The sequence below is a fragment of the Wyeomyia smithii genome, chromosome 3 (assembly GCF_029784165.1).
Source record: "Wyeomyia smithii strain HCP4-BCI-WySm-NY-G18 chromosome 3, ASM2978416v1, whole genome shotgun sequence".
Classification (NCBI taxonomy): Eukaryota; Metazoa; Arthropoda; class Insecta; order Diptera; family Culicidae; genus Wyeomyia; species Wyeomyia smithii.
Window position 1 is genome coordinate 140633730 of NC_073696.1, and position 26248 is coordinate 140659977.

Sequence of the window (26248 nt, forward strand, 5' to 3'; positions counted from 1 at the left end):
AAACTTCATTATCTTAGAAACTTCACAACCGATTTGAACAATATTGATATCAGATTAGCTGGCTAGTTAAGGGTTAACTGATGAATTATGATTGAACACGTGGTTTCAAAGTTTGGCTGCCCTATACGTTCCCTTTTCATTTGATTATAATCGAACTTAAGCAACCGTTATGTATTAAATTGTTAAAACAACGAAAGTCTATTATCTAAAAGATCGCATGACTTATTTGAACATAACTAGTGTCACACGAACGAGTCATCTCTCAAACTTACAAATAACAAACTTCATAACAATTTGATATGTGGTTCAAAAGTTTTGCAAAGAAAAGATATTCAATGACTATGTAAAACTTTACCTACTTTGGTCAATTTATTTGGCCTCAACATATTTAAAAGGTGGTATCGTACTATTTGAACGTTCCCGCTATCGCTCGTTATTAAATTGTTCGAAATTAAGAGTCATTTCTTTTATTTCGCTATTTCTTTAGCACTAACATTACGTCAAATTTCATAATTTATGCTTCATTCACAACATCAATATTCTATAACCCAAAAAGTGCATATACCGTAATTATAGCGTTTATGTAAATCTATTTTTTCAAATAATAAATTTGAATGAGAAAGGCTGGGTCTGACCGCTAGGTGGATTAATTTAGGTTTTTATTGAAATGTTTGTTAATATATTATAAAGACATTTGAGAACAAAATAATAGGCAAAGTTGCTGATTATCACAATCTTTCATGTTTCATCCTGGTCGCTGCTTATTAATGACACTAGTGACATGGTACTATAACTACACGCTATCGCATCTTCAACTGCGAATAACGGTGCTCAATGAACTGTTTAGGTGCATTCAATTCTTTACTTCTTTTCCGGTTATGTGTATCTCATTGAGTTACCACATTCGGACACCCGAGAAAAAGTTACTTACCAGCAATTCGACTCACAGCAAAACGAAGCGAACGAACGTTTTGGTGAGAACAGATGCGTACAAGACCCAAACACACTTCGCCGCATAGGTTGGACAAGCTAATTCTCTGTTAATCGGATAGGGTGTTCGATATATTTGAGAAAGGATGTCCCTGCCTTGGGGTGCTACATTCCGATTCGGAACTTGACTTTCTGTTTATTTATACACAGACTTCGCAGCCGACTATTTAGTGTACAGGACAATTGCGGGGCTAGCGCTACGATCCTACTGACACTAACAGTCTCTCCCGAGCCAAGACTCGAACCTACGACGACTGGCTTGTTGGGCCTGCATCGTACCTCGAGACCATTTGGGAGTAAAGAGAAAGGATGTGTTTTTAACAGATTAATTTACGCGGGATATAGCTTAAGGAATTAGTTTAGATGTTCGCACGTATTGATTAAGATGTTTGGAAGAGTGAAAATGCATTCACTCAACGTATGTTATTATATTTATGTTTCTTGGAGTCAACTGATTATAGATTTCTGAAATTTAAAATGAATTTAACAAATATGAAAACATTGGAAAGGCACCGATATTTTATTGTGGCATCAGCCTTGTCTCCACAACATTCTTCAACTTTTTTTTCAGCTCGCCGCGGTGCATCACTGCTAGACTTCTTTTGTTTTTAACTACTGGCACTGCTGGCTAAAGAAAGCTAGTGGCTACGGTTCACCTAGTAGAAAACCTAAATTAATCCACCTAGTGGTCAGACCCAGCCTTTCTCATTCAAATTTATTATTTGTAAGAATAGATTTACATGAACGCTCAAAATCCAATAAAGGTATATTCACTCTTTGGGTTCTAAAATATTGATGTTGTAATTGAAGTATAAAATATGAAATTTGACGTAATGTTAGTGCTTAAGAAATAGCGAAATAAAAGAAGTCACTCTTAATTTCGAACAATTTAGTCACGAGCTATACCGGGAAAGTTCAAATAGTACGATACCACATTTAAATCATGTTGAGGCCATGATGAGTAGAACATGGTGTAACGGTTTGACCAAAAAGTAGGCGCGGGGTGAGGACGCATTTTTTCACTTTGGAGGGTTGGTAACGAAGCATGACTATGCAACAGCAAATAACTTTTCGTGTTTGTTGATAAATCCTTACTAACCAGGCATATGAATACCGCAAATTTAGATATTATAAATTGAAAATTGTTCCTTAAATGAACAAATATTGGTAGCAAAATATGTAGCATTGCCATATTTAGAATCTTAATGCGTCCGAATGATATATATCAGATGCGATAATTTTTATGCACTAGTTGTTTATAAACAAACTTACTCTCTTGCAATTTTTTTTCCCAATATGACCAATTTTGCTTTTGACATACCGTTACACCATGTCTTTATACATCATGGTTGAGGCCACATATATTGATCAAAGCAGTTATAGTTTTAAATAGGCTTTGAATTTCTTTTCTTTGCTAAACTTTTCACTTTTCAAATTGTTATGAAGTTTATTATTTGTAAGTTTGAGAAATGACTCATTCGTATAACACTAGTTATGTTCAAATAAGTCGTGTAATACTTGAGATAATGAACTTTCGTTGATTCAGATCGACTTGAACTGTCCTAAAGTACGGTCGCATTTTACCAACAGCTCGAGGCTAAGTCTTAGACTACCGAGAGATATTGAAATTTAGTTTTTCGCCTTCATCAGGCAATCTTCTTAAGAGATTACCTGTTGAAACGCAAAGTAATAAATTTTTTTCTAACGTTAACGAGTGTTTAGTGAGAAAATTTGGTTTGAGATATTTCTACTCAAATTCTATAGTGAAGTGAAAGTGTAGTGAAGTTTTCCAGTTATGCCTGGAAAAAATAAAAAAGCTCGCTTTGATGCGGCTTCAAGTAAACGTGAGGCATCTCCTCCAAGTGACACTGAAATTTCGACTAACAGGTATGAAATTCTTTCTTCCGTTGGGGATCAAGAAATTCAAACTTCTCATACTGAGCATAAAGCCGTTATGAAGAAGGTTAAAGTTCCACCTATTGTGGTATTTGTAGCAAATTTTTAAGCATTTCGATCAGAGCTTTCATCGTTTCTGTCGGATGTGAAAGTTAATTTTCAAATTGGCCGCCAAGGCGAAATTCGTATTTTGGCCGAATCTTTTGAAGGCCATAAACATCTTTTACAGTATTTGACTGAAAAGATGTATAAATTTTATTCTTTTATGCCAAAAACGAGAGACCGTTTAAGGCTGTTTTGAAAGGTCTTTCAAATGACCAAACTATTGAGGAAATCAGAGAATGTTTGTCAGATCACTTGGTTTTGCTCCCAACCAAGTAATTTTGATGAAACGAAAGGCAAATGCCAAAATTAACCAAACTGGAATACACCAGGAAAATTACTTGGTACATTTTGATCGTACCAAAGTACATAATTTGAAATATTTGAAAAAAATACGTGTTTTATTTAACGTGCGAATAAAGTGGGAAAATTTCAAGAGACATGGAGAAATCCATAATCTTACTCAATGTCGGAATTGTCAAGCCTATGGTCATGGAACTCGAAACTGCCATATGGCAGCAAAATGTATGCTTTGTGGTGACACTGGTCACACGAAAGATATCTGCCCCGTGGAAGAGGCCACTAATAGTTTCGAATGTGTAAATTGTGGGGGAAATCACAAATCTAATTTCTTTAATTGTCCTGTAAGGTCAAAAATTATTGCTTCCAGACAACGTAGGAATTCTAAGCAACCTGTTGTCAATGTGGGTATACAAAAGACTTTCAATACTGTTCAGGCATCACCAGCACTTTCATTAGCAGGTGTCTCTGTAGGTAATAATTTGAATTCAGATAACAAATTTCAGTCAAAAAATCCTGTTCAGGCAACACCAGGCTGTTCATATGCCAGTGTCCTTACAGGTAATATTTCAAATTCAAACAGTAACAAACCATTCGTGTTTGGTGCTGAAAAGTCAGCCAGTATTGATTTAGGTAGTCCAACTCCAGAAAAGATTGAATACCTACAACAATCCATGCTTGAAATTCAGCAATGATTTTAAATAATGCTGTAAATTTTCTAAATTGGAATGCTCGCTCTTTAAAAGCGTAAGAGGATGAATTCTTCAATTTTTTAACAGTCCACGATGTGCATATTGCAGTTGTGACTGAAACGCTTTTAAAGCCAAATATTAAAATTAAAAAGAACCCAAATTATATAGTTCATAGGTTTGACAGAATTGATGTCGCCGGTGGTGGAGTTGCAATAGTCGTCCACCGTCGAATAAAACATCGTGTTTTACCTCATCTTGAAACCAAAGTTATCGAGAGTTTGGGGATTGAAATTGAAACAAGTATTGGCATTTTATTTATAGCCGCAGTGTATTTGCCTTTTCAATGCACTGGTGAGCGAAAAAATTATTTCAAGGGAGATTTGCAAAAACTCACAAGAAATAAATCTAAATTTTTAATTATCGGTGATTTTAATGCGAAACATCGATCTTGGAATAATGCTCAAAGCAATTCCAATGGAAAAATATTGTTTAATGATTGCTCGGCTGGATTTTATTCAGTTTTATTTCCAAATGGTCCTACATGTTATTCTTCTATTAGGAATCCATCTACAATTGATTTGGTACTAACAAATCAAAGTCATTCATGCAGTGATTTATTAACTCATGCTGACTTTGATTCTGATCATCTTCCCATAACATTTTCTATTTCTCATGAAACTATTTCAAATCCCACTAGATCTGTGTTAAATTATCACAAGACTAATTGGGATAGATATCGTTCTACGATCGAAGAAAATTCGAATGATAATATTATTTTACAAAATAGTGCTGACATTGACAGAGCATTAGATAATTTTAGCAGCTTAATACTCAATGCCCGGAATTTATCAGTTCCTAAGGCTCGAGTGAAACTTAATGCACCAATTATTGACAGTGAACTTCAACTTCTTATACGTTTGAAGAACATACGGAGACGTCAATACCAAAGATCTCGTGATCCTGCTTTGAAAATTATTTTTCAAGAATTGCAAAAGGAAATTAAACATAGATTCGCTCTCTTGCGAAATGAGAATTTCATGAGAGAAGTTGAACAACTAAAACCTTATTCAAAACCTTTCTGGAAGCTTTCGAAGGTTCTTAAGAAACCTTCGAAGCCCATTCCAGTCCTTAAAGATGGTGATTGCATTTTTCTAACGAATGAACAAAAATCTCAAAAACTTGCTCAGCAGTTTGAGAGTGTTCATAACTCCAATTTGAACGTAGTAAGTCCTATTGAAAATGAAGTAAACCAAAAGTATGATCAGATCACCACCCAAGAATTTCTTTCTGAAGAGGTATTGGAAACAAACTTGAATGAGGTGCGAACTATTCTCAAAAAAATCAAAAACATGAAAGCACCAGGAGATGATGGGATTTTCCTTATTAAAAGACTTCCCGAAAATTCTTTAAATTTCTTGGTAAAATTTTTTAACAGATGCTTTGCACTAGCACATTTTCCTACGAAATGGAAAAATGCCAAAGTCACTCCAATTTTAAAACCTGAAAAGAATCCAGCTGAAGCATCAAGTTATCGACCAATTAGTTTACTTTCCTCTATTAGCAAACTTTTTGAAAGAATAATTCTTAATAGAATGTTAACACATATTAATGAGAACTCAATTTTTGCATATGAGCAGTTTGGTTTTCGCCATGGGCATTCCACTACTCATCAGTTACTTCGAGTAACAAATATGATTCGAACTAATAAATCTGAAGGCTATGCGACTGGAGCAGCTCTACTAGATATAGAAAAGGCATTCGACAGTGTTTGGCATAAAGGTTAATTAGCTAAAATGTCAAATTTCAGTTTTCCGCTTTACCTTACAAAAATGATACAAAGTTATTTAACTGGCCGCACTCTTCAGGTTAACTATCTAAATGGTAAATCTAATAGATTGCCTGTTAGAGCTGGTGTGCCTCAGGGGAGTATCTTGGGCCCAATCTTATATAACATTTTTACTTCTGATCTTCCTGTTTTACCACCAGGTTGTGAGAAATCTCTGTTTTATGACGATACAAGCATTTCCGCAAAAGGAAAAAGCCTTCGTGTTATATGCAGTCGGCTACAAAACAGTTTAGATATATTTTCTTCATACTTGCAGAAATGGAAGATTTCCCCTAATGCTTCTAAAACACAGTTAATTATTTTTCCTCATAAGCCAAGAGTTTCATTTCTCAAACCCACCCATAACCACGTTATTAAGATGAACGGTGTGGTCTTAAATTGGTCTGATCAAGTTAAATACTTAGGGCTAATTTATGATAAGAATCTTACTTTCAAGGAGCACATTGAAAATATCCAGTCAAAGTGCAATAAGTATATCAAATGTTTATATCCTCTTACCAACAGGAATTCTAGACTTTGTCTCAAGAATAAACTGTTAATTTACAAACAAATTTTTAGGCCAACAATGTTATATGCAGTTCCCATCTGGACAAGTTGTTGTACAACCAGGAAGAAGACACTTCAAAGGATTCAGAATAAACTTTTAAAAATGATTTTGAAGCGTCCTCCCTGGTTTAGCACGAACGAGCTTCATAGGCTCACTAATGTAGAAACATTAGAAAATATGTCAAGCCAAATTGTCAACAAATTCCGACAAAAATCGTTGCAATCCTCAATTGCAACGATTAGCTCACTTTATAGTCAGTAAGATAGTTTTATGTTTATTTTAAGTTTTGTTTTATTCCTTTTTTCCTTGACAAGTAGGTTTAATAATTTTCCCACAATTACATTAACTTAACAGCGAAAGCTAATAACATTCAATAATATAAAAAAGCGTACAAATATATATATATATATATATATATATATATATATATATATATATATATATATATATATATATATATATATATATATATATATATATATATATATAAATATATATATATATATATATATATATATATATATATATATATATATATATATATATATATATATATATATATATATATATATATATATATATATTTGGCAGAGCTGTATGCCACCACGGGTCGGTATTTGGCGATTACCGTAGGCCACGGAAGTGCTAACTGCAAGAACGCAGTCCCGGATCATCAGCGAGAGCTAGCCTAGGTTGTGGTGAGACTCAGGCATTGGGCCGCCGAATTCTCACAAAAGCCACATTATCCGGAAGCAGCTCTGACGGAGCGAATAGTGCCACTCCCACCACCCAAATGCACTAATTCGCCCATTGGGATTGATGCCAGTAAGTTCCCAATTACGGTAACTGGTCGCAACGCCATATGATAAGAGTCGGATTTCGTTTTCGTACCACGATTCTGGGCTGGCACCTGCGCCGAGCTCCCTTAGTAAGGTCGTGTGACAACGGCTTGAAACGGCGAGACAACAACCGGTGCAGGGGTCTCCGTCCCGTAAAACCTGGCAGGCCTTCCAGTACGTTCCAAATTCATTGCCCGGTGGGAACCGGGCAGGAGTGGGATCAGATGTCCTTTCCTGACTTGCGCCGGTCGGGGGTGTCATAGTTGCTCATAAGGCGCTATGGCAGCCGCCCCTAGCCATGGCCTCACTGCTTCGGCATAGACTACCATGGGACCAGATAGGCGACCACTCCAGTATGGATAAGGATAGCGGCTGGAAGGGGGACCCAATTAACAAGAATGAATTTCGAAAAAAATGAAGATCAACAATTGGGCGCAGATGGGTTGAAAAACCCGTTTGCACGAGGAGGCATCCAGAGGTCTCCGCCGAGAAAGGCGGAGATGGATGCAGTAAAGGACGCCTGCGAAGACGGCAAAGGCAGTACGCCTACCGGATCGACGCAAGACATCGCAGTGGCTGGTCCACTGTTGATAAAGGCGGTCGGAAGACAGCGAGACACGCTACCGAAGGTAGTAGCGCTGTCGGAGCAGCTCGATGCCATAATCGAGTTTGCGAAAAGTCGCACCAACACGACGAAGTACCTGAAGCAGGCTCTCTACATGCTTCGGTCCTCCGTCGATGCTGCGAAGAAGGAGCACGCCGAGCTCAAGGCAAGAGCGGTGGCTGCAGAGAAGAATGCAACGGAGGTGACCGGAAGGGCGACGAAGTCGGTCCAAACGGACACCTGCACTTTTGCAGCGGTTTGCGCCTCCGGGTCAGCCGCAAAAAGAGCAAGGCAGTCTCCGGGGGAAGCCCCCGAGAACAGCAAGAAACGGTTGGTTGTGCTAAGCCCGCGAGATAGCACACCAACGGCCTCCAAGTCCGCCGAAAAGTCTGCCGAAGTGGCAGCTACGGGAAACCCTTGGGTTACCGTGGGAGGAAGGAAGCGCCAAAAAGACAGCAAGCGCAACGAAGAGAAGGCGACAAATCGTCCAAAAACGGGAAAGAAGGCGCGAAGCAGGGGCGACGCCCTCATACTCAAGACGGAGGGGTCCAAGTACTCCGAAGTCTAGAAGAAAATGAGAGGCGAAACCCAGCTCAAGGATCTGGGAGCGGATGTGCGGACCATCCGTCGTTCTCGCACCGGCGAGATGATCCTTGAGCTCCGTAAGGATGCTAAAAACAAGGGCGCTGCCTACAAGACGGTAGCAGAGCAGGTCCTCGGGAAAGATGTGCAAATTCGGGCACTCACCTCAGAGGTGACTCTCCAGCTCAAAAACCTGGATGAAATCACCGAGAGGTGCGATATTGCACAGGCCCTCAAGGAGAAGTGCGGAGTGGAAGTAGCCACTGAGGTAATTCGCCTCAGAAAGGGTCCAGCGGGGACCCAGGTGGCCACTTTCCGGCTTGCATCGGCCGATGCAACTCTGGCCCTGAAGACAGCCAAACTTAAGGTTGGCTGGTCAGTATGTCCCCTGAGCATACTCCAGCAGCCGGACGTTTGCTTCAGGTGTTTCGAGGGAGGACACAAGTCCTGGACCTGCAAGGGGCCCGATAGGAGCCAGTTATGTAGGCGTTGTGGTGGTGCTGGCCATAAAGCTAAAGACTGCGGGGAGCCTCCCAAGTGCTTGGTATGTACTGGAAAACGGGACGCCAAGCACTTTATGGGAGGCCCACGGTGCCCAGCCGGTAAGGCGGCCACGAAACCACGGGCGTGAGGGTGACACAATTGAACCTGAACCATTGCTATGCGGCACAGCAGCTGCTATACCAAGCAGCGTCTGAGTCGCGGTCGGACATCGCAATCGTATCGGACCCCTACTGCATTCCTCCCGGAAACGGTAATTGGGTTGCAGATAAGTCCAGTACGGCGGCCATATGCACGACCAGCAAGTTCCCGGTTCAGGAGTTTGTGTCAACCTCAAATGAAGGATACGCGGTTGCCAAGGTGGACGGAGTGTTCTACTGCAGTTGTTATGCTCCGCCGCGTTGGTCTATCGAAAGGTTCACCCAGATGGTCGGTCTGTTATCTATGGAGCTGACGGGACTAACACCCTTAGTAGTGGCGGGCGACTTCAACGCTTGGGCTGTTGAGTGGGGAAGCCGCCGCACGAACCGGAGGGGTCAGATCTTGTTGGAAGCTTTGGCAAAGCTCAACCTAGATCTGGCCAACGTTGGAACCAAGTGTACATTCAGCAGAAATGGTGCGGAGTCGATCATCGACGTGACGTTCTCCAGCCCAGGACTGATCGTGAACTGGAGGGTAGACGATGGCTACACCTATAGTGACCACCAGTCGGTCTGCTATAGCGTAGTCCAGAACGTGAGGCGGCAGGCGACGGGTAGAGCCAATACTCCGACCGTCCGCGGGTGGAAGACATCGCATTTCGATGCCGAGGTATTTGCAGAAGCAATGAGAAGAGAGCGCGAGGGGGGCAGTTGGCTCCGCCCGAGTGCTGACCAATTAGTTGCCACATTATCGCGGGCGTGCGACGCCACCATGCCTAGGACCCGCCAACTTAGGAATGGTAAGTCACCGGTATACTGGTGGACCGACGCGATAGCGGACCTCCGTAGCGCGTGCCTCCGTGCAAGACGGATGTTGCAACGTGCACGTACCGATGCACAGAGGGTAGAGCGCCGTGTAGTATTCGGATCTGCAAGATCGGCGCTTAAAAGTGCGATAAAGGCGAGCAAAAGGGCCTGCTTCGATAGGCTATGCGCGAGTGCCAATACGAATCCGTGGGGCAACGCCTACAGAGTCGTAATGGCGAAGACCAAAGGCGTGTTGGCGCCTGCAGAGCGATCACCAGCGATGCTGGAGCGCATCATCGAGGGACTCTTTCCACGACACGAGCCAAATCCTTGGCCTCCGGTTGCTGAGTCTCACGTCCGACGTTCCAGTATCTCAGACACAGACCAGGGATGGTCGGCCAACCTGCCGGGCATCCAATCCGTGAGAGACGGCAGCCGTGCAGAGGTTGTGGAGGAGGTAAGGGTTACGAATGAGGAACTCATCGTGATCGCCAACTCCCTAAAGGTGAGCAAGGCACCGGGACCGGATGGAATCCCGAACTTGGCCATCAGGACGGCCATGAAAGTGGCCCCTGATCTATTTCGAGCAGTCATGCAGAAGTGCCTGGATGACTGCCTCTTTCCGGACAGGTGGAAGCGACAGAGATTGGTGCTGTTGCCGAAGGCTGGGAAACCGCCAGGGGACCCATCGGTATACAGACCTATCTGTCTGTTGGACACTACGGGCAAGGTGCTTGAGAGGATTATCCTCAACAGACTGGTGAAGTTCACAGAGGGTGTAAACGGTCTGGCAAGTAACCAGTTCGGCTTCCGGAAAGGTAGATCCACGCTGGATGCTATTCTCTCTGTCACCAAGACGGCAGAGGTAGCACTCCAGCGTAAGAGTTGGGGCATTCGCTATTGCGCAATCGTCACGCTTGACGTGAAGAATGCATTCAATAGCGCCAGTTGGGACTCCATAGCGCTCGCGCTTAGGAGCATCCACGTACCGGTGTCGCTGTACAAGATTTTGGAAAATTATTTCCAGAATCGGGTACTAGTTTACAACACGGAGGAGGGTCAGAAGTGCGTCCCAATCACCGCAGGGGTACCGCAAGGTTCCATCCTGGGCCCGGTGTTGTGGAATGTCATGTATGACGGGGTGTTGAAACTAAAGTTCCCTGTAGGGGTTGTGATCGTCGGTTTCGCAGACGACATCACGCTAGAGGTCTACGGCGAGTCGATCGAAGAGGTCGAGTTGACGGCCGCGCACTGCATACGCAAGGTCGAAGACTGGATGCACTCTAGGAAACTGGAGTTAGCGCACCATAAAACGGAGGTTACGGTTGTGAACAACCGCAAATTAGAGCAACAGGCGGTGGTCAGAGTCGGTGACTGCACCATTACCTCAAGGCGTTCCTTGAAGCTCTTGGGGGTTATGGTTGACGATAAGCTCACATTTAAGAGTCACGTCGACTATGCCTGTAAGAGGGCTTCAACGGCCGCTGCAGGACTATCTCGAATGATGTCCAATAGCTCAGCGGTATATGGCAGCAAGCGTAAACTTCTTGCCAGCGTGGTTTCGTCCATACTTAGGTATGGTGGGCCAGCGTGGTCCAAAGCGTTAGGTACCAACAGTCATCGTCGAAAACTGGAAAGTACCTACAGGCTCATGTGCCTGAGGGTTGTGAGCGCGTACCGTACAGTGTCATACGAAGCAATCTGCGTCCTGTCCGGCATGATGCCTATCAGCATAGCCATTGAGGAGGACGTAGAATGCTTCGATCAACGTGACACAAGGGGTATACGAGGCACCAGAAGGTCATTCTCGATGATCAGATGGCAGCAGGAATGGTCCAATTCCGCAAAGGGTAGATGGACGCATCGACTTATTCCGGACGTATCCGGATGGGTCGGGAGGCACCATGGAGAAGTTAACTTCCACTTGACACAGATTCTGTCAGGTCATGGTTGCTTCAGGCAGTATCTACACAGATTCGGGCATGCGGGGTCCCCCATGTGTCCCGAGTGTGCGGATGCGGAAGAAACTGCTGAGCACGTCTTCTTCGTGTGCCCTCGTTTTGTGCATGCGCGGAGCGACATGATGGTAGTGAGCGGGCCAGACACCACTCCGGACAACCTAGTTCGGAGGATGTGTAAAGACCCAAACATTTGGAGGGCGGTTTGTACAGCCGCCTCTCAAATAGTTTTAGAATTGCAAAACAGGCGACAGGTTGACCACCGACACACCAGTGTTAGCTAACGGCCAGTCTCCAGGTTAGTTAGCTAAGTTAGCAAAGAGATCTATAGAACAAAGAGGGTGCACAGAGTACAAAAGCCGCTCCCCGAAGCAATACCTAGCGGTGGTCCCGGGGAGTATTATGGGCTGGAGACTGGAGGGGTTTTAGTGGGTCCGGTCACTGATTCAAACCAACCCCACACTCCCTGAGGTTGGTCACCTCAGGGGTTTGGATGCAAATTTCCCCTCCACCTGAAACAAAAAAAAAAAATATATATATATATATATATATATATATATATATATATATATATATATATATATATATATATATATATATATATATATATATATATATATATATATATATAATAGTGTTGAAATGTCACCATTTGTGGCAGAACACACAATATTAATTCTGAATAGATATTAGTACATAAATAAACCATTATAAACATTCCCCCCCCCCCCCCCCCCCCTTATAAAAAAAAACTTTCGTTGATTCAACAATTTAATACATAACGGTTGTTGAAACCACTGTGCAGCCCGACGGTGTAAGCGCCGACGGCAAAATAGTTAGAACCCGTCCAACTGGCAGCAGCTTGACAGCGGGAAGGAAGCAATAGAAACAACAAAAACATTAACAAAAAAACAACAATATAGTAAAGCGTGGATAGCCTTTAATACTCTTTCGGATTATATTTGCTAAGGAAAAAGTTATAAATATCATAGTTAGCATTAAAATTATTTCGGTGAAAGGAAAATTAAATAATTAAAATTAGTGGAAACAAGGTGATTCTGGTTAAAACTGTTTGGCATTCGAACTAGCATCTGTATCATCCGCGGCACCTGTGAAATAACCTAGAAAAAGGAAGAGATTAATGTAATAAATAAAATTAATGGTGAGTAATTTAAAAAATAGTAGAATAATTAATAATAATAAGTCTACTGAACAAAGAGGATTCGGCAACAGGAAAATACGGGTGAGCAAAGAGAGATAGATTTCGAACCAATAGACTGAATTGTGGGTGCACGAAGGGAAAAAGATACGGCGAAACTATTTATTGTGAGTAGGTTTTTCTTATACATTGCAACCAGAAATGATACAAATAACTTAATTTAACTAAACCTTCGTTTAAACTAATTTGAATGAATTATAATTTTAGTTTGAGCTGTGCTACAAAAACACTGCTGCGAAAATTTGACTTCAACGTTCTTATCCGAACATTCTCAAAAATGAATAAAGAAGAGAGCTCGGTTCGAAATCCCTTCAAAACACCATGAGCGAGTCTGCAGAACAAGGTCTGGACCTCACGCAAACACCTTGCGCAGCATGCGGCGAGATTTCGACATCCAATGAGAAGATGGTCGGGTGCGATGGCTGCGAATCATGGTACCACAACCGTTGCGTGGGAATTATTGACGAGTCGAAGTTGGGTAAAAGATGGTTCTGCACTTCTGAACCTTGCAGAGCACTTGCATTAAAGTACAGGAAAGAGAAGAAAGCCAAGAAGGGCAAGGGTAGCGGTAAGAAAAATCCCGAAATCGTCATATCCGTGGAACAACAGCTGAAGGAGATGGAGGAAAATCGAAAACGGCTGGAACAAGAAAGAGGAAAGAAAGGGAGATAAAGCGAGCTCTGGAACAAAAGCGACTGTTGCTCGAACAGCAACTTCGTGAGGAGGAAGAAGAAGAAGAATATGCTCTACAGGAACGCGTTCTACTTGAAAGAAGGTTGCAGGTTCAACGAATGAGAGAACGGCAGGAAGAATTCCTGAGCGAAATGGCGAGTCTGGAAGACGAGATGGAGACACTGAAAGCTACTGGAAAAAAAGTTAAACCGATGCCTTCGGTCGATCTGATGGAGGGGGGTTCCGGCGAAAAACTGAAGGCACAAGTTTCGGAAAAGCAGAAAACACCGCTGCGCAAACCGAAAGCCCAAAAGTTGCCAAAGGGGAATCAAGACAACCTGAACGACGCCGAAAAAGACGGAGACGACAACGATGACGAATCCAGCAATGAGGAAAACTTTAGCAATGAAGAAAACTCCAGCAATGAAGAAAACTCCAGCAATGAAGAAAACTCCAGCGATGAAGAAAAATCCAGCGAAAAAGAAGACGACGAGAATGGCAAATTTGAAAATGAAGAAAGGCAAAAAAATCCAAACCCGAAAAGAAAAATTAACCGGATGAGCGATGAGCTGGGGCCACATCGATCCGGGCCAACGAAAGCCCAACTAGCGGCCAGAAGCGGAGTTACTAAGAAACTGCCCACCTTCTCAGGAAAACCGGAGGAATGGCCACTGTTTTACAGTTCGTACCAAGCCTCCAACGAAGCGTGCGGATTCAGCGAAGTTGAAAACCTGGTTCGACTTCAGGAGTGCCTGAAGGGCCCGGCATTGGAAATGGTCCGCGGTCAACTACTTTTGCCTAAATCCGTTCCAAAGGTCACCGAGAAGCTACGTGCTTTGTTCGGTCGTCCGGAACTGCTTCTCCAATGTCAACTAGAGAGAGTTCGAAAGTTAGAGCCACCGAAGGTGGGAAAGCTAGCGAGTTTCGTCCCGTTCGGTATTGCGGTGGAGCAGCTTTGCAAGCACCTGGAAGCAGCCGAATTGAAGCAGCATCTCGTGAATCCGTTACTCATCCAGGACCTAGTGGACAAACTTCCCGACAACGACAAGCGTGATTGGGTACGGTACAAACGTGGCAAAAAGCGGGTGACATTACGAACCTTCACCAATTTTATTTCGATGATAGTATCGGAGGCTTGCGAAGCGAACGTTTCTATGGACTTCAAGGCACCTAGCAAACCAGTCGCAGAATTTCGACCAGGGAAAGGAAATGCGAAAGAGAAAGGTGGAGTTTACAACCATGGCGAAGGTGCGAATGGAGCTGATAAGGAAGAGCGGAAGAAACGAAAACCGTGCAGGGCATGTGAGCGCACGGATCATCGGTTGCGAAGGTTTCAAGAAGCTGGCGTATGCTGACCGGATGAAAATAGTTGATAGTTTCAGACTGTGTCAAGTATGCCTCAACGAACACGGAGCAGCTCCATGCAAGTTCAAGCTGCGGTGCAACATCGGCGAGTGCAGAGAAGCACATAACCCACTCCTACATCCGGTACAGGGTTTAGTCAGTGCGCGTACTCGGGCTGACAATGTGACGTTGTTTCGGATGATCCCTGTGAACCTTCACTGCGGCGAACGGTCGATTACAGTTCTGGCGTTCCTGGACGAAGAAGCGTTGGTGACTTTAGTGGAAAAAAGCTTGGTCGATCGGCTGGGAGCTGTCGGCGTCCCGGAGAAACTCACAATAAAATGGACGGCCGATATCGCGCGAGTGGAGAAAGAGTCCCGGCGATTGAACCACTGGACATCGGCGATAGGAGCGAATGAAAAACTATTACTGAAAACCGTCCGTACGGTGGGAAAGTTGATGCTGCCCCAACAAAAGTTAAACGCAGAAGAACTGTCGCACGAGTATGCCCACATGCGCGGACTCCCAATATCGTCGTACAATGGCCGGCCGGGAATGCTGATCGGACTGAACAACATTCACACGTTCGCCCCAATCGAGGCCAAAATCGGTTCAGTGGCGGATCCGATTGCAGTGCGATGCAAACTCGGCTGGACAGCCTATGGTCCGAGACAAACAAACGCAGCCGAAACAAGCGAAATTTTCCTAAATGTCCACCAAGAAGTTACCAACGAAAATCTTTACGATCTACTGAAGACTCACTACGCTTTGGAAGAATCGGTTGTGAGCGTGCCGCGAGAGTCCGCTGACGACAAGAGGGTTCGAGAAATTTTGGAACAAATTACAAAACGAATTGGTGATCGTTTCGAGACCGGACTCCTGTGGAACACGGATGATCCGCAGTTTCCTGACAGTTATTTAATGGCCCTGAAGAGGCTACTGCAACTATAAAAGAAGCTAGCGAAAGACCCAGAGTTACGCCAAAACGTCTCCCGGCAAATCGAGGAATATCAGGAGAAAGGATACGCACACTTGGCAACGGTGGAAGAACTTGCAGAAACAGTACCTGGTAAAGTGTGGTATCTACCCTTGAACGTTGTCAGGAATCCTAAAAAGCCAGATAAGGTGCGTCTCATTTGGGATGCTGCTGCGTCCGTACAAGGAGTGTCCCTTAACTCCAAATTACTTTAGGGACCCGACATGCTCGTTCCGTTGATGTCCGTTTTAGCTGGCTTTCGAGAGCGTAGGATTGCCTTTGGCGGTGATGTACGCTAGATGTACCACCAGTTGAAAATGATCGCACGAGATAAGCGTTTTTTACGATTCCTTTTCCGTGAAAACCCTCATAATCTTCCAAAGGTCTATGTCATGGACGTTGCAACTTTCGGTTCGACAAGTTCACCCTGCTCGGCCCATTTCGTGAAGACTCGCAACGCGGAAGAGTTCGCCGGACAGTACCCAGAAGCAGCGGCAGCAATTATACAACGCCATTATGTTGACGATTACTTCGACAGCGTAGATACCATCGAAGAGGCCATAAATAGAGCGAAGCAGGTGAGGTACGTACAACAACGCGGTGGGTTTGAGATTCGAAACTGGGTGTCCAACTCGCCAGAAGTACTGCAAAGTTTGGGCGAGCATACCCCAGCTCCACAGGTCCACTTTACCCAGGATAAATCAACGCTACAAGAACACGTGCTTGGTATTACATGGAACCAGGCAGATGATGAATTTTCCTTTTCTACACAGCTTTTCTACATGAGCTCCTACCATACCTAAGTGGAAACAAACGGCCTACTAAACGAATTGTTCTCAGCTGTGTCATGAGTTTCTTCGATCCACTGGGTATGCTTTCTCCATTCACTATCCACGGGAAGATAATCGTTCAACATTTGTGGCGAAGCGGTTGTGATTGGGATGAAGAGATCGGGAACGACTACTGGGATTTATGGATGCGGTGGACGGGTTTGCTGTCGGATGTAGAAAACGTTCGTATTCCTCGGAAATTCCCTCTCCTCCAAGGTCGAATCAATCGAGTTGCATGTCTTCACCGATGCTAGCGAACATGCGTACGGATGTGTCGCCTGCTTACGTGTCGTTGTCGAAGGACTGGTACGATGCAGTCTGGTCATGTCTCGGTCCAAGGTAGCCCCGCTGAAACGCTAATCGATCCCTCGGCTTGAACTGATGGCCGCCGTATTAGGAGCTCGTCTAAGCCAAACTGTTTTGTCAACGCACTCTCTGTAAATCGACCGACAGGTTTTCTGGTCAGATTCCAGAACCGTGTGCTGGTTCCCATACCGGGAATCGAACCCGGGCCTTCTGGGTGAAAGCCAGATATCCCAACCACTAGACAATATGGGACGTGTGTAGTTGGATCCGTTCAGATCAACACCAGTTTAAGCAATTCGTTGCGTTCAGGGTCAGAGAAATCTTGGAGCTGACACGAGTAACAAATTGGCGGTGGATACCAACAAAACTTAACATAGCCGACATATTGACCAAATGGAATCAAATTCCATTTTTGCAGAGCGACAGTGAATGGTTCACCGGGTCATCATTCTTGCATCAGTCCAAAAATCAATGGCCAAGCTCCGACACGCAGATCGAAAACACTACTGAAGAAGCAAGAGGTGTCGTTCTGTTCCACGAGGTGGTCACCGCCGACAGATGTTCCCGATGGACAACGTTGCTGAGGGGAACGGTATATGCCTTGCGTTTCATAAACAACTGCAAGCTCAAGAAGAAGGGTTTGCCAATCATCACGACAAAGGCGACCGAAAAACAACGGCTGCTGATCAATGCTCAGTATACTTCGGTGCTACAACCTCTCAGTCAGGAAGAGCACGACGGCTTTTCAGACGAAATGAGCGTGCTGAATAAAAACCTGGCACTGAAACCCGGACAGGAACCCGAATAGATAATGAGATCCAGCAGCATTTACAAGTTAACACCGGTCCTAGATCAGGACGGTATTCTGCGGATGAGCGGTCGAATGGAGGCAGCAACCGGCATGCCGTTCGACAAGAGATATCCCATCATTCTTCCCCGGAAGCATGGGCTGACGGAAAAGCTGATACAAGTTTACCACGAGAACTTCGGGCATGCTAATCGGGAAACCGTGGTGAACGAACTTCGTCAGCGGTTCTGGATCCCAAATATTCGAAGGGCAGTCTTTCAAGTCGCTCGACAGTGCATCTGGTGCAAAGTCTTCCCTTGGCTCCGCTGATGAGTCCGCTTCCGGTTCAATGAGTGACATCTCATCTCCGGCCTTTCAGCGCGGTGGGCATAAACTATATGGGCCCCATCGAAGTGGTCGTCGGTCGGAAGAAGGTAAAAAGGTGGGTCGCAGTCTTCACCTGTCTAGCCATACGCGCGATTCACCTTGGGGTCGTCCATACGCTCACAACCCAGTCCTGTATGATTGCCATTCGGAGGTTCAGTAAGGCGCACGGGGTACCGACGGAGATTTTTTCTGACAATGCCACGTGCTTCCGAGGTTCCGCCAACGAGATGTAGCGAATCCACAACGAATGTGCAGAAGCTCTTAACAGTGCAACGACAGCGTGGCATTTTAATCCGCCAGCAACGCCGCACAGGGGCGGAATATGGGAGCGGATGGTGCGGTCGGATAAGGAGAGCATGAAAGCGTTGGACGACGGACGAACCCTCACGGATGAAGTGCTACTGACAGTCTTAGCGGAGACGGAAGATATGATCAACTCTCGACCGCTGAAGTACATGCCTCAAGAGTCAGCCAATGGAGAAGCGTTTACCCCGAACCATTTTCTCAGAGGAACAGTAACGGTAGCTGATATGAGAGTCGATCGTTCCGTCAATGCAGCCGAAGCCCTGCGAGACGCCTACAAGCGGTCCCAGAACTTGGCCAACAACGCTTGGGAAAGGTGGACCAAGGAATATTTGCCAACCATCAATAAGCGAACCAAGTGGTTCGAAGACCAGAGGCCATTGAAGGTGAACGATCTCGTGTTCATCGTCGACGGGAAAAACCGGAAGTGCTGGACCAGAGGCATCGTCGAACAAGTGTTTCAGGGAGCGGACGGCTGATCCGGCAAGCGAACATTCGAACGTCTGGCGGAGTTTTTCGTCGTGCTGTAGCCAACTTAGCGGTACTCGAGGTAGGTGACAGTAAATCCGGGACTTCCAGAGAACACACCGGATGTTACGGGCTGGGGCATGTTGAGACCACTGTGCAGCCCGACGGTGTAAGCGCCGACGGCAAAATAGTTAGAACCCGTCCAACTGGCAGCAGCTTGACAGCGGGAAGGAAGCAATAGAAACAACAAAAACATTAACAAAAAAACAACAATATAGTAAAGCGTGGATAGCCTTTAATACTCTTTCGGATTATATTTGCTAAGGAAAAAGTTATAAATATCATAGTTAGCATTAAAATTATTTCGGTGAAAGGAAAATTAAATAATTAAAATTAGTGGAAACAAGGTGATTCTGGTTAAAACTGTTTGGCATTCGAACTAGCATCTGTATCATCCGCGGCACCTGTGAAATAACCTAGAAAAAGGAAGAGATTAATGTAATAAATAAAATTAATGGTGAGTAATTTAAAAAATAGTAGAATAATTAATAATAATAAGTCTACTGAACAAAGAGGATTCGGCAACAGGAAAATACGGGTGAGCAAAGAGAGATAGATTTCGAACCAATAGACTGAATTGTGGGTGCACGAAGGGAAAAAGATACGGCGAAACTATTTATTGTGAGTAGGTTTTTCTTATACATTGCAACCAGAAATGATACAAATAACTTAATTTAACTAAACCTTCGTTTAAACTAATTTGAATGAATTATAATTTTAGTTTGAGCTGTGCTACAAAAACACTGCTGCGAAAATTTGACTTCAACGTTCTTATCCGAACAACGGTTGCTTAAGTTCGATTATAATCAAATATAAAGGGAACGTATAGAGCAGCCAAACTTTGAAATTACTTGTTCGATCATAAATCATCTGTTAATCCTTAGCTAGCCCGTTCATCTGATATCAATATTGTTCAAATTGGTTGTGTAGTTTCAGAGATAATAAAGTTTCGCGATTTTTACATTTGGATACATTACAGACGAAGTTACAGTCCGATTACAGCAAAATTCAATAGGGTGTTATGAGCAGTGCTGATAAAAGTCATTTTTCCCAGCAAAATTCTTCGAAAATTACAGCCAATCATTTTCAATTTTCACTTCCAGTGATCGCAGCACACTTTCAGATACACTAGATTATCGTTCTAGTAACGTGCTGTTATATTCAGATGAAATAGATCGCACGCATCGTTCACGGTTACGGAATAAAATTTGACGACAAATTCAACCAAATGATCTTCACTTCAAAGCGAAAAAGAAAAACAAACAGTCATTTTCACTGACACTGACCGATGCCTTGACACTCTTCGTTAACTGATAAACTGATTTTGTTGTCTTGCTTTCATCGCATGAAACATAATGACGGGTTTTGACAGTTCACTTCCATGCAAAAAGCAGGAAAGGAGAACTCTGAAAGGATTGTAAAAAAATAAAGTTTATGGATGCTTTTTTTCACTTTCACTCAAGAGTGTCAACAAATATCAACCCTGGTTATGAGGCAGCTTTTATTTGACACTAATTTTGTAAAAATAGGTACGCATCGTGGCGTCGCACGCCCATGACAGTATAGAATTTAGATGGTCCACTCCCGGGAGCGGTTCACCCCTTTCGTGCTTCCATCTAATTGCCTGCCCAAAAACATCTGCATCAAAATGCAATGTTTTCTAGCCGTAACGGATGGAATATTGACCCTACTCTCTGCTTGCTTTCGCACGCCTACCTCAAAGTGGATCGATTGGTGGTCGCTATTCGTGTAGCTGTCGTCTACCCTCCAGTTCGTGATCAGTCCCGAGCTGCAGAACGTCACGTCGATAATCGATTCCGCACCATTTCTACTGTAGGTGCATTTTGTACCAACGTTAGCCAAGTCTAAGTTGAGCTTTGCCAAAGCTTCCAACAAGACCTGGCCCCTCTGGTTTGTACAGTGACTTTCCCACTCGACAGCCAAAGCGTTGAAGTCACCCGCAACCACCAACGGCCATAGGCCCGTCAGTTCCACGGTTGCTTGATCGACCATCTGTGCGAACGTTTCGGTAGACCAACTTGGCGGAGCATAGCAACTGCAGTAGAATACTCCATCTACTTTGGTTATAACGTACCCTTCTCTGGAGGTCGACACAATCTCCTGAACCGGGGACCTGCCTGTCATGCAAATGGCCGACTTCCCAGACTTGTCCAATACCCAGTTACCGGGATGCGGTATGGATCCGAGACGATGGCCACGTCCGACAACGACTCAGCAGCTGCTTGGTGTAGCAGCTGCTGCACAGCATAGCAGTGGTTCAGGTTTAACTGTATCACCCTCAGGCCTGCGGCTTAGTAGCCGGTCGTGCAGCCGGACACTTGGGGCCTCCCATGGCGTGTTTGGCGTCCCGTTTACCGGTGCATACCAGACACTTGGGAGGTGCACCGCAGTCCCGTGCCTTGTGGCCTGCGCCACCGCAGCGGCGACATAAATTGGACCTGTCGGGCCCTTTGTACAACCAGGATTTATGCCCCCGCTCAAAGCACCTGAAGCAAACGTCAGGCTGTCGGAAGGTGCCAAGAGGGCAGACCGACCAACACACCTTCAACGTGGCCTTTTTCAAGACCTTGTTACCCTCCGCTAGTGGAAGCTTTATGGTAGCAACGTGGGTGCCTGCCGGGCCCCTGCGGAGACGAATTGCCTCCGCGGTCACTACCACTCCACACTCTCGCTCGAAGGCTTGTGCTGTGTCGCACTCTTTGGTGATCTCGTCCAGGTTTTTAAGCTGGAGGCTCACTTCAGGAGTGAGGGCTCGGATTTGAATCTCCTCGCCTAGCACTTCCTGTGCCGCCTTTTTATAGGCACAGCCCTTGCCCTTTACCTCTTTGCGGAGTTCGAGGATCATCTCGTCGGTGCGTGACCGACGAATTGACCTGACATCCGCGCCGAGGTCTTTGAGCTTAGATTCCCCTCTCATGGCCTTCAAGACTTCAGCGTATTAAGACGCATCCGTCTTGAAAATGAGCGCGTCACCCTTGCTCCGCCTATTCGCCTCTTGCGGCTTCTTATTGCGGTCGCCGCGCTTCGCGCGTCGTTTCCGCGTCTGCCGCCTTTTGTCCACCACGGTGGTCCAACCCGTGGCTTCGTCGTTTGTCGGTTCTTTGCTCGGCTGAACTGACGGGCCAGCCTGGCTGTCACCGAACAACCGCCTTCGTTGCGTCCTGGGGGCCGATTCCCCAGGGGGGGGGGCTCTTGCACGTTTGCTAGTCGGTTCAGTTGAACAGACTTCGGCAAACGATGCTGCAGCTGTTTGTGTGTATTTAGACACAGCTGCAGCATTCCCTTTTTAAGGCTGGTTAAGCCTTGCCTCAAGCGCGAGTGCCTTGCTTTCGTCATCGTTAGCCCGTTTAAGGGCTTGCGAAAACTCGGATTTCACGCTGCAAATGTTCATACGTAGCAACAGAAGACATTGCTTCAAATCTTTCGATATGTTGCTACGTTCGTCCGTGAACTTAAGTATTTCATCTAGTTGTACGGACACCGCCTCTACGCTCGGGAACTTGTTCATGTGGCTTTCTATCGCAGAGAGTAGCATAGCCCCAGATGTTTGTTCTCGCTCCTTGGCGGTTTTAGGTGTTTCCACCTTGCCGCCAATCTTCGCCGTTCCGGTTGGTGCTGGTTTAGGCGTGGCCGCCTTTGCCCCGACTCGGAACTCCCCTGTCGGTGTCGCAAAAGGTGTACCAACCTGTGCGCCACCTTTACCGGCATCCGCCAGTCTCGCTGGAGACCGGGCGATGCCCCGCCTGGCAAACGGGTTTACTAACCCGTCCGCCCCATCCACTACCTTCGCCTCTTCGTCAATTTTAATAGAAAACATTGTTTTTTTTTTTTTTTTTAAACTCTAATATTTATTTAGGCCCAACCGCAAAGCATAACGGGGCCGAATATCTTTTGGAGTAGGGAAAAGCCAGCTTGAGTAGAGCCTGTATCCCGACTGCTCCTCCTCAAACAGGCATAAAAACCCTCTCATCTTTTCTCTTTTATAAATACAATTTAAAAATACATATCATTTAGACCTACGGCTAACAATAACAATAATAAATAAAGTTCTTCTCTGTATGAGTAAATATCAATTCTTAATACTATTCGTTAAGGTGTGATGGTTCCTTATATCTTTAGAAATCAAAACTTATATCTATGTTTGGTGGATCATGTCTCTCAGAAAGAAGCGATGATTCATGTGTCTCTAAAAAGATCAATAAAAGAAAAAAAAAAAGGAACAGAATTAGTGTGAAACTTTTTGATGGAGGTTGTGTTGGAAAAATAAGAAGAAGAAGCAAGGAGATAATCAAATTCGATACTTGATATCTCTTAAAAAGTCATAAATAGGTATTACAAGCGCTGGGTTGCGGCTAGCAAGCGCATCCCGTACTTGCATTGTAAATGTCACTTTCTGTTTTCGGAGAGAATCAATAAGCTTGGTCCTTGCTCTGTGGTACTTAGGGCATACGAAGACTATATGATCTATATCTTCGTACCCTCCACATTCGAGAAAACATTGTTGTTAAAAGGGTCCCCCTTCCAGCCGCTATCCTTGGTCATGATGGAGTGGTCGCCTATTTGGTCCCATGGTGGCCTATGCCGGAGCAGTGAGGTCATGGCTAGTGAAGGTCGTCATAGCCCCTCATGAGCAACGATGACGCCTCCCGACCGGCGTAAGTCAGGAAAGGGCATCTGAGCCTTCTTAATTCGTGCACCTATGTCGATGTTGGTACCACCGTCTGACGTTATTTTGCTACTAAGATATTGAAAACCTTCGACCTTCTACACTCCTTGCCCAGCTATCATAAAGTTGGAGGATTTTCCGTGTTGTCACCTAGTGATCTAGTCTTGTTGACATTGATGATGAGACCCGCCGCAGAGGAGCATTCGGTTAGGTTATTAAGCTTACTCTACATATCAGAGCGCCCCGTTGTGATAATAGAGCAATGTCATCAGCCAGCTAAGACAACCCACGGTTCGATACACGGACAATCGCTTCAACCAGGATTTCGTCAATAATGATGAGGAACAGTAGCGATGATAGTATACATCCTTGCCTCACTCCCACAACGACCCGGATAGGGTCAGACAAGGCATTATGCAGGACTCTTCATGTCAATGCCTCATACTGTGCTTCGATGAGTTTGACGATATTTTCCGGGATGCCTTTGCGTTTCAGAGCACCCCACAGATTTTCATGATTGAGTCGGTCAAAAGCTTTTTCGTAGTTAATGAGAACCAAGTACAGGGACTCTTGGAATTCATTGATTTGCTCTAAAATGATACGGAACGTGACAATATGGTCCACGCAAGATGAAGATCCTGCTATCGCCGAAGAGTCGCATCGATCTTCTCCTGTATCCGGTTTAGGATCACTTTGCAAAAAACTTTGAGAACAGTACATAGCAACATGATGCCTCACCGTTGTCGCATATTGCCAGGTTTCCCTTCTTATGAACCTCCACTAAAACGCCTTGTTTTCAGTCAGCCGGAAAGGTCGCGGTGTCCCAGATATTACAGAATAGCTGATGCAATAATTAAGAGGATAGCATAGAGTCAGCTTTGAGCATTTCGGCGGCTATGCGATCGACCCCTGAAGCCTTACTTGATTTCATACTTCGGATGGCTGCTTCTATCTCCTGCAATGATGGAGCTTCGGAGTTGACACGAGTAATGCGTCGCTCTCTTGGCGAATCTTCGCTGGTAACTCGACACTTGAAGTAGCTATTCGGACCATCGTTTCAGCTTGTCAGTTGGATCGGTTAATAGCTGTCCAGTCGCATCTTTAACATGCATCTTTGTATTCATCCTTGTTCCACTAAGGCGTCGCGAGATATCGTAGAGGAGACGGAAGTCGCCAGTAGTTGCGGCTTTCTCTCCTTCGTCTGCCAGAGAGTCCACCCACGCTCGTTTGTCCCGTCTACACGAGCGCTTAGCTTCCTTTTCAAGAGCTAAACGTGTTTTTGCTCGCTCTATCGCTCTTGGTATTTCTCCGCTGCTAAACTTTCCTCTAAGTTTCGTCGGTGATCCACTGCTTTCTCCGAGTGCGCAGTTTACCCAGGTTATTATCAGTGGTGGTGAAGAAGGCGCTCTTGATGGGGATCCCCAGATCACCACGTTATTGTTGCCACAAAACTCTGCAAACAGCTCGCCGTTCTCGCTCATTTCTCCAAGACCATGGCGTCTCATGACGGGCACATAGTCCGTTTTATCGAAGCCGATCTTTGCATTGAAGTCGCCCAGGTAGATCTTGATATCATCTTTCGGAATCTTATCTGCGATGGCATTTATTTGGCTGTGAAGATTCTCTTTATCCTGTAACAGCATCGATTGGCACGTAACATAGAATTAACGTAAGGTTTCGGACCCGTGATCTAAGTCTGGTAACGTTTATCCTCTCAATAATAGGCTCCCACTTGATTAGCGCTGCATATGAGTGCACGCCAAGTAGGAAGCCAACTCCACGGTGCGCAGCGGTTCGCCTATAGGCCAAAAATAGAAAAAAAGATTTTTTGTTTTCTGGTTATTATTGATTTAATGGATCGGTTATAAACCTGAGAATGCAGAAAAGCTGTTTTTGTTGGCCCATTTTATGAACATTTTACTTTTAAGCACGAGATAAGGGAAGGTGTTTGACAGTTGCAAAATCAACTTAAACAGACGTGTTTTTTTCACATCGTGTACATATCTGCTGTAGAACAAATTCAATTGCTTCATCTGTTTATTTTGATCATGAGCCTTCAAAAAAACAGGTTGTTTTGCTATTGCGGTGTTGTTTGGATAGGTAAATGTGCTAAACTGTAATCATAACACTGTGCTACAAATGAAAAAAAAATGCAAGAACTTCTGAAGTGACCTAGTGTAGGTTGTAGGTCTTGTTGAGTGTAACATTCGTTCATACTAGAAATTTTCCAAACACCCCCAAAATCTGAAGTTATGGTCAAAACCGTATTTTTGGACCTCAGTGCATACTGTTTTTTTCAACTCAGTCATTTCTCAACCGATTTTCAATATTGAGGCAGTTTAGATAGATTTTTTCAAAAAATCTACTGGTTTGTACTAATATCACTAAAACATGTTGAGTTATTT

General features: G+C 44.6%; 1 protein-coding gene and 1 non-coding gene across 2 annotated transcripts in view; one reads left to right on the forward strand and one right to left on the reverse strand.

Annotated features, from left to right (window-relative positions):
* LOC129728618 (sushi, von Willebrand factor type A, EGF and pentraxin domain-containing protein 1) overlaps nt 1-26248 on the forward strand; it is a 254461-nt gene that overhangs the window by 83591 nt on the left and 144622 nt on the right. The window lies entirely within an intron of this gene.
* Trnae-uuc (transfer RNA glutamic acid (anticodon UUC)) lies at nt 17332-17403 on the reverse strand. The gene has a single exon. It is a non-coding gene; the product is annotated as a tRNA-Glu (tRNA).